This window comes from Oncorhynchus nerka, linkage group LG23, assembly GCF_034236695.1.
Source record: "Oncorhynchus nerka isolate Pitt River linkage group LG23, Oner_Uvic_2.0, whole genome shotgun sequence".
NCBI classification, from domain to species: Eukaryota; Metazoa; Chordata; class Actinopteri; order Salmoniformes; family Salmonidae; genus Oncorhynchus; species Oncorhynchus nerka.
In genome coordinates, this window is record NC_088418.1 from 53,687,863 (window position 1) to 53,696,436 (window position 8,574).

Here is an 8,574-nt window from a genome sequence, read left to right on the forward strand (position 1 = left end):
AGATCAAATGGTTTTGTTTTGTGCCAAGCCCTGCCGTGTTACTACAGTCAGCTAGCTACACATCTGAGACCTGACAATGTGTGTGTGTGTGTGTGTGTGTGTGTATGTGTGTGTGTGCGCGTACTTGTGTGTCCGTGTGCCTGTGTGTGACAAATGTGTGTGTAGAGGGTAGGTTTAAAGATGAATTTGATTATATTTGGCTGGTTGGGTTTACCAGGCAGGTTAAGAGGATTCAATATTGAACATCATAACGTTATGAAAGAGGTGTAGCGGTCAGGAAAGCCCAGGTCTTTTTCCAATAACAGCAGCTTATCACTCTTCATTCTCCACAAGGAAGCTGTTGTGTGAGAGACTCGCTAAATCATTCCCAACCCACCAAGCATTTAGGTCTCTGATCTGGGTATAACTCCTCCTTGCAGACCCCCAAGCACTGAAAGGTCTATGACACTCATATTCAAACAGCATGTTTCTAGCCAAATGGCATACAAAGGGGTTAGTCGTAATTATACTGCAGTATGCCATGCAGTATGCTCTTTTGTACAGATACTACTGCTGTCAAATTTGTCAGTCTTGATCAACTGACCTCTGATCTTGAACTCCCTCTAGTGGATACTCAAAATACTGGTAAAAAAATGTCAGATTGAAAATAACCACACTGATTTCATAAAATAAAAATAAAAACCTTTATTGAACTAGGCAAGTCAGTGAAGAACAATTTCTTATTCACAATGATAGCCTAGGAACAGTGGGTTAAACCTCTTATGGCTGAGATCGGCTAAGATCCCGTTAACGGGATCGATTTGACAACAGCCAGTGAAAGTGCAGGGCGCCAAATTCAAACAAAAGAAATCTCATAATTAAAATTCCTCAAACATACAAATATTTCACACCATTTTAAAGATACACTTGTTGTTAATCCCACCACAGTGTCCGATTTCAAAAAGGCTTTACGACGAAAGCACACCAAACAATTATGTTAGGTCAGTAGCTAGTCACAGAAAAACACAGCCATTTTTCCAGCCAAAGAGAGGAGTCACAAAAAACAGAAATAGAGATAAAATGAATCACTAACCTTTGATGATTTTCATCAGATGACACTCATAGGACTTCATGTTACACAATACATGTATGTTTTGATCAATAAAGTTCATATCCAAAAATCTCAGTTTACATTGGCGTGTTACGTTCAGTAGTTCCAAAACATCCGGTGATTTTGCAGAGAGCCACATCAATTTACAGAAATACTCATAATAAACATTGATAAAAGATACAACTGTTATGCATGGAATTTTACATCCCCTTCTCCTTAATGAAACCGCTGTGTCAGATTTCAAAAAAACTTTATGGAAAAAGAACACCATGCAATAATCTGAGTACAGCGCTCAGACAACAAACCAAGCCATACAGATATCCGCCATGTTGTGGAGTCAACAAAGACAGGAATAGCATTATAAATATTCACTTACCTTTGATTATCTTCATCAGAATGCACTCCCAGGAATCCCAGTTCCACAATAAATGTTTGATTTGTTCGATAAAGTCAATCATTTATGTCCAAATACCTCCTTTTTGTTTGCGTGTTTATTACACAATCCAAACTCACGACGCGCGGGCCAGGCGAAAGTCCAGGCGAAAGTTCAGATGAAAAGTCATATTACAGTTCGTAGAAAAATGTAAAATGGAGTATAGAATCAATCTTTAGGATGTTTTTATCATAAATCTTCAATAATGTACCGGAGAATTCCTTTGTCTGTAGAAATGACCAGGTGGCGAAACGCATCTCTGCATGTCTGGCAGACATATCAGTGTGGATGACGGATCACCACCTCAAGCTGAACCTCGGCAAGACGGAGCTGCTCTTCCTCCCGGGGAAGGACTGCCCATTCCATGATCTCGCCATCACGGTTGACAACTCCATTGTGTCCTCCTCCCAGAGCGCTAAGAACCTTGGCGTGATCCTGGACAACACCCTGTCGTTCTCAACTAACATCAAGGCGGTGGCCCGTTCTTGTAGGTTCATGCTCTACAACATCCGCAGAGTACGACCCTGCCTCACACAGGAAGCAGCGCAGGTCCTAATCCAGGCACTTGTCATCTCCCGCCTGGATTACTGCAACTCGCTGTTGGCTGGGCTCCCTGCCTGTGCCATTAAACCCCTACAACTCATCCAGAACGCCGCAGCCCGTCTGGTGTTCAACCTTCCCAAGTTCTCTCACGTCACCCCGCTCCTCCGCTCTCTCCACTGGCTTCCAGTTGAAGCTCGCATCCGCTACAAGACCATGGTGCTTGCCTACGGAGCTGTGAGGGGAACGGCACCTCAGTACCTCCAGGCTCTGATCAGGCCCTACACCCAAACAAGGGCACTGCGTTCATCCACCTCTGGCCTGCTCGCCTCCCTACCACTGAGGAAGTACAGTTCCCGCGCAGCCCAGTCAAAACTGTTCGCTGCTCTGGCCCCCCAATGGTGGAACAAACTCCCTCACGATGCCAGGACAGCGGAGTCAATCACCACCTTCCGGAGACACCTGAAACCCCACCTCTTTCAGGAATACCTAGGATAGGATAAAGTAATCCTTCTCACCCCCCCTTAAAAGATTTAGATGCACTATTGTAAAGTGGCTGTTCCACTGGATGTCTTAAGGTGAACGCACCAATTTGTAAGTCGCTCTGGATAAGAGCGTCTGCTAAATGACTTAAATGTAAATGTAATGTAAATGAAATGCAATGGAACAGAGCTAACTCTCATGTGAACGTGCGTGATCAGCTCATGCCACTCTGGCAGACCTCTGACTCATTCAGCTCTCATTCACCCCTCCTTCATAGTAGAAGTATCAAACACGATTCTAAAGACTGTTGATATGTAGTGGAAGCCTTAGGAAATGCGATATGACCCCATAGACACTGTATATTGGATAGGCATACCTACAAATGTCAGATTTCCCACTTCTTGGTTGGATTTTCTCTCAGGTTTTTGCCTGCCATATGAGTTCTATTATACTCACAGACATCATTCAAACCGTTTTAGAAACTTCAGAGTGTTTTCTATCCAAATCTACTAACAATATGCATATATTGCCTAAGTAGCTGGCAGTTTACTCTGGGCACCTTATTCATCCAAACTACTCAATACTGCCCCAAGCCATAAGATGTTAACTGCCTTGTTCATGGGCAGGTCAACAGATTTTTACCTTGTCAGCTCGGGGATTCAATCCACCAACCATTCGGTTACTGGTCCAACGCTCTAAACACTAGGCTACCTGTAGCCCAGGATTAGTCTGGCTGGGGCCGCCATGCTTCACCTCATCTGGATGCTCTGAACACATGAATCATATCACGTGAGTTATGATTGTAATGTAATATGTGGTTATCATATTGTTCAATATGTGCGTCCATGGCCTTAGGAGGCAAATGAGAATGGCAACGCATGCTTGCTAAGTTATTCAACAGTCACCAAAGGAAACAGAGCCAAGAGGGCCCATAAATAGTAGACCTTTCCCAGAAAGACAGATTTAGGGTTAAGTATGCTTTTGTATACTTTTTAGCCAGTAGTTCTGAAAACAGTGCTCATGAGCCTAAAGTGGTCCCCGAAAATTGCGTACTGCGTCAAATATATGCATGTACAGTGCCTTCGGAAAGTATTCAAACCCCTTGACATTTTCCACATTTTGTTAGGTTACAGCCTTATTCTAAAATGTATTAAATCAATCTACACACAACACCCAATAATGACAAAGCAAAAACTGTTTTTTTAGACATTTTTGCTAATTAATAAAAAATAAAAATCACATTTACATTAGTATTCAGACCCTGTACTCAGTACTTTGTTGATGCACTTTTGGTAGCGATTACAGCCTCGAGTTTCTCCCATTCTTCTCTGCAGATCCTCTCAAGCTCTGTCGGGTTGAATGGAGAGTGTTGCTGCACAGCTATTTTCAGGACTCTTCAGTGATGTTCGATCGGGTGCAAGTCAGGGCTCTGGCTGGGCCACTCAAGGACATTCAGAGACTTATCCCGAAGCCACTGCTGTGTTGTCTTGGCTGTGTGCTTAGGGTCATTGTCCTGTTGGAAGGTGAACCTTCACCACAGTCTGAGGTCCTGAGCGCTCTGGAGCAGGTTTTCATCAAGGATCTCTCTGTACTTTGCTCCGTTCATCTTTTCCTCGATCCTGACTAGTCTCCCTGCCACTGAAAAACATCCCCACAGCATGATGCTGCCACTACCATGCTTCACCGTAGGGATGGTGCCAGGTTTATTCCAGATGTGATGCTTGGCATTTGGGCCAAAGAGTTCAATCTTAGTTTCATCAGACCAGAGAATCTTTTTTCTCATGGTCTGAGAGTCTTTAGGTGCCTTTTGGCAAACTCCCAGCAGGCTCTCATGTGCCTTTTACTGAGGAGTGACTTCTGTCTGAATACTCTGCCATGAAGGCTTAATTGGTGGAATGCTGCAGATGGTTGTCCTGGAAGGTTCTCACATTTGCACAGAGGTACTCTAGAGCTCTGTCAGAATGACCATCAGGTTCTTTGTTATTTTTATTTGTTTATTTATTTACCTTTTTAGGGGGTGGATCAGCTTTAATATTGCGGATAGATTGTTGCCTCCATCAATGTAATTGTCTGCCTAATTTCCAATCCCTCATGTATTTTCTGGGGTAAATATATATATAATACATACACATACCCATATACATACATACATTTTAGAATATGCCTTTATTATTCCCCGCAAACCCTACCACCAGTCCCCCAATTGGAGTAAAATAATGAACAATAACACTTAGGCTTCTACCTTCAGTTTATACATATTAAACACACTTTACAGACACAATCTATTTTATAATAGTTATATTTTGTTTGTTTTTAGTCCTTCCTTTTAGACCATCAGGTTCTTGATCAATGGAAACAGGATGCACCGGAGCTACATGTCGAGTATCATAGCAAAGGGTCTCAATATTTATGTAAATAAGTTCTGTATTTTGGTTTTAATAAATGTGCTAAAATGTCTAAAAAACTGTTTTCCCTTTGTCATTATAGGGTATTGTGTGTAGATCGCTGAGGATAAAAATACAAATAAAATACATTTAAGAATAAGAATGTAAGGTAAAAAAAAATATTTAAAAAATCGGGAAAAAGTCAAGGTGTCTGAATATTTTCCAAAGGCACTGAATGTGCGTTATTGCTCACTGTACTGTATGTACATCTTGCTAGCTGTCGCTCAAATGGCAAGGGGCAAAAGCTCATTGGCTGGAACTCGAATTGCTAAGGGCTGACCCCGCGTGGGGAAGTTGCTCTGCACAGCTTCCAGCAAAAGGTCCATTTCAAGCTAGGAATTTTGTGGATAATTGAGTTAAGACAGTAGTTCTGCTCGTAGAACTACACATTGACACATCCAGCTCAAAGCGAGAGGTTTATAACATACTTACTAGTTGGCAAAGTTCCGGAGAGTGTCAACTGAGATTTACCCATCATTTCCCTGAGCGCAAAGCCTTGATTTACCAATCAAATGAGGACTAGCACATATCCGGTTGTGCAACATGGGGATATTGACTCTGGTCTTGGTCACATGCCAAATGAAGAATATTGACTTGTAATTTGATGATGCCAACCAGAAGTTAACTTGTACTTTTACTAATGGGATACCACAAGCACTTTCTTACTGTATTTGTGTACTTTTATTTTGGTGTCAAAAAGCATTAATTTAAATAAATGTACATAGTACATTTCTAATCATGTCACCTTTATGAGTTACAGTATTCTTTGACAACCTTTTAGGAACATTTATTTAACATCAATGTCTGTCTTTCAGGACAATTTCAGGACATTTTGTATTTTCTGTCCTTAAACACACAATACATTAATACATGTACATTATATGACATCAATGTCCATGTCTTTCAGGACATTTTTAGGACAATTGTGTATCTTCTGTCCTTAGGCACACAATCAAACAATTCCTCAGAGCTTAAATATTACATGGGTCAAGGTTCATTGACGTGGGAGGGGGCACAGACGGCTTGCCAAGCCAATGGAGATGACTTAGCGAGCATCCTCACCCAAGAGGATTACACAGCATTCCAAAGCATAACATAAACACAGCAGTATGAAATGTGGATTGGACTCTACTGGAAGACTTCTACCAGAATGTGGCAGTGGTCCAATGGGGACCTCTTCCCATACTGTGTGTCTGAGCCTCAACTGGGTGCTAATAACTGCTGCTCCCTGACCCGTCAGGGCCATGGACAGACTGAACACGCCTCCCTGGACAAGATAGACTGCTCTCTGAAGAGTTTCCACTGGAAGTAAGACTGACATATTTTATTGAACAGACAGAGAGAGGAAAAGATAGGCAGAGGTTGCATCAGAGGGCACTAGGCTGGATTCAAACCTTTTCTGACATTATAGACATCTGTTCCAGAGGCTGTGGCTAGACCAGCCGGGCAACAAGACTACCATCTTATTGGGGTTGTTGGGGGATATAATACAGGGACAGGGACAGCATTTTAGCCCCAACAGGGTCCCACTACAGCAAACACTGTCACATGTCAGACACAGAGATGCTCCATGTAGCCTACTCCAGCCACCTCTCTCTCCCCACTCTCACTAGGAACAAATGCAAATGTGTGTTAATTTTACATCTGCCCCTGCAATGCCCTCTACTTCTCATCCTGTGTGTCCCTAACCTGCCGCAACTCCTCCAGTGCTCTTTCCCCCTCTCTCTCTGTGTGGGTGTATCTGATTGTGTGAGTGGAGTTCCATAACCAAGACCTCTACAAATACTCAGCCCTGCCACTTCCACGCTGCCAGATCGTAGCCTCTGCTCATTCCGTCCGCTCTAACTCTGGTCCCTGTCACCAGTCCCTCGTCTCACCAGTCCTGCTTCCCTGCCCTGGACCCCGCCCTACTGCTTCCTTGGATCCGCTCCGGATCTGCTTCACCTGCCCTTACTACCCTTGCCCCAGCCGCAGTTCCTGGTCCCTGTTACCAGTCCCTCGTCTCACCAGTCCTGCTTCCCTGCCCTGGACCCCGCCCTACTGCTTCCTTGGATCCGCTCCGGCTCTGCTTCACCTGCCCTTACTACCCTTGCCCCAGCCGCAGTTCCTGGTCCCTGCTACCAGTCCCTCGTCTCACCAGTCCTGCTTCCCTGCCCTGGACCCCACCCTACTGCTTCCTTGGATCCGCTCCGGCTCTGCTTCACCTGCCCTTACTACCCTTGCCCCAGCCGCAGTTCCTGGTCCCTGCTACCCGCCCGAGCTCCCCCTGGCCTGCACCCCATCCCCCCCTGCTTTTCAATAAATACCTTGGTTACCTTATCCCTGTCTCCCTGTCTGAGCCTGCACTTGGGTTCAGCTGCTCCACCCCGCGTAACCGTTCATGTGGTTTCTATTATGAGACAATCATTCCATAATTGTAGACATAGAATACAGAGGCTTGAACTACACAGTTAAAGAAATGTACAGTCTTTAAAAGGACAGTGGAAGAAAAGCTACCTATTTATGGTAAATAAGCTGAATCCCATTTGAGTGTGTGTTACCATTCCTATGTGTCACAAACGCCAGGAGTGGTGGGTGCAGAGTCAAATGCAGAGAGCAGAAGATACTGGGGAAACAGACTTTATTAGGATTCCCAAAACGAACGCCCAAAACAACGGGCGAAAATCGACAGAAAATAGTCCAAACCTACACAGGGCACAAAACGAACAGGAACACAAACACGCACAACCTGACAAATAGAAAAACAATCCCGCACAAAAATAGGCGGGCCTAACAGGCTTAAATAGACATGAATCAAGAAACAAGAGACAGGTGCAACCAAGACCACCAAACAAACAGAAAAGGAGATTGGTGGCGGCTAGTAGACCGGCGACGTCGACCGCCGCCTGAACAGGCAGGGGAGCCACCTTCAGTGGGAGTTGTGACACTATGTCCCTCTAGAAAAGAGAATGAAGCAGACCATTGTAAGGATGTCTCTGAAATCTAACTCAGGAGCTGACCTCAATGACCCAGTGGTAAAGGAACAGATGTTGGAGCAGGTACAGTAGTCCTACATCTCCCACATCAGGAATCAACGTCATGCTCATTCATTTCACTCTTCTCATATGATCTCAAGTTTATATTCCTATGAATCATATTATTAAACTCTGATGCTTGATTAAAATAGGAGGGCTGCTGGCTTTATCTGGTTTGATCACATCTCACTGATCAGAAAGGAGTTTCCTAATAGCGTGAACTTCATTCTAGGCCTACACTAGAGAGAACTGCCAAATTAAGCCATTTTTCTCAAAACAGTTGAACTTGGAAGCCCTGAAGAAGGTAAGCACTTGTGTCACAGTTTTGAAAATGTCCCTCCTTATGTTTAATCTGTTGTTCAGAGTCCCTTGTACAGTGTGTTGTTAGGTTTTTGACAGTATGAAAATCAAGCAAGGTGTTCATGAACTAATTCCAGTGAGAGTCTTTGTACTGTTGTGTTTGTTTTCTAAGGTCACTGTGGGTCTGGATGAAGAGGACCAGCCATGATGATGCAACAGGAGAGGGATAGAATGTCCAAGAAAACTAAAATAGTCAAGCTCTCTGTAAAT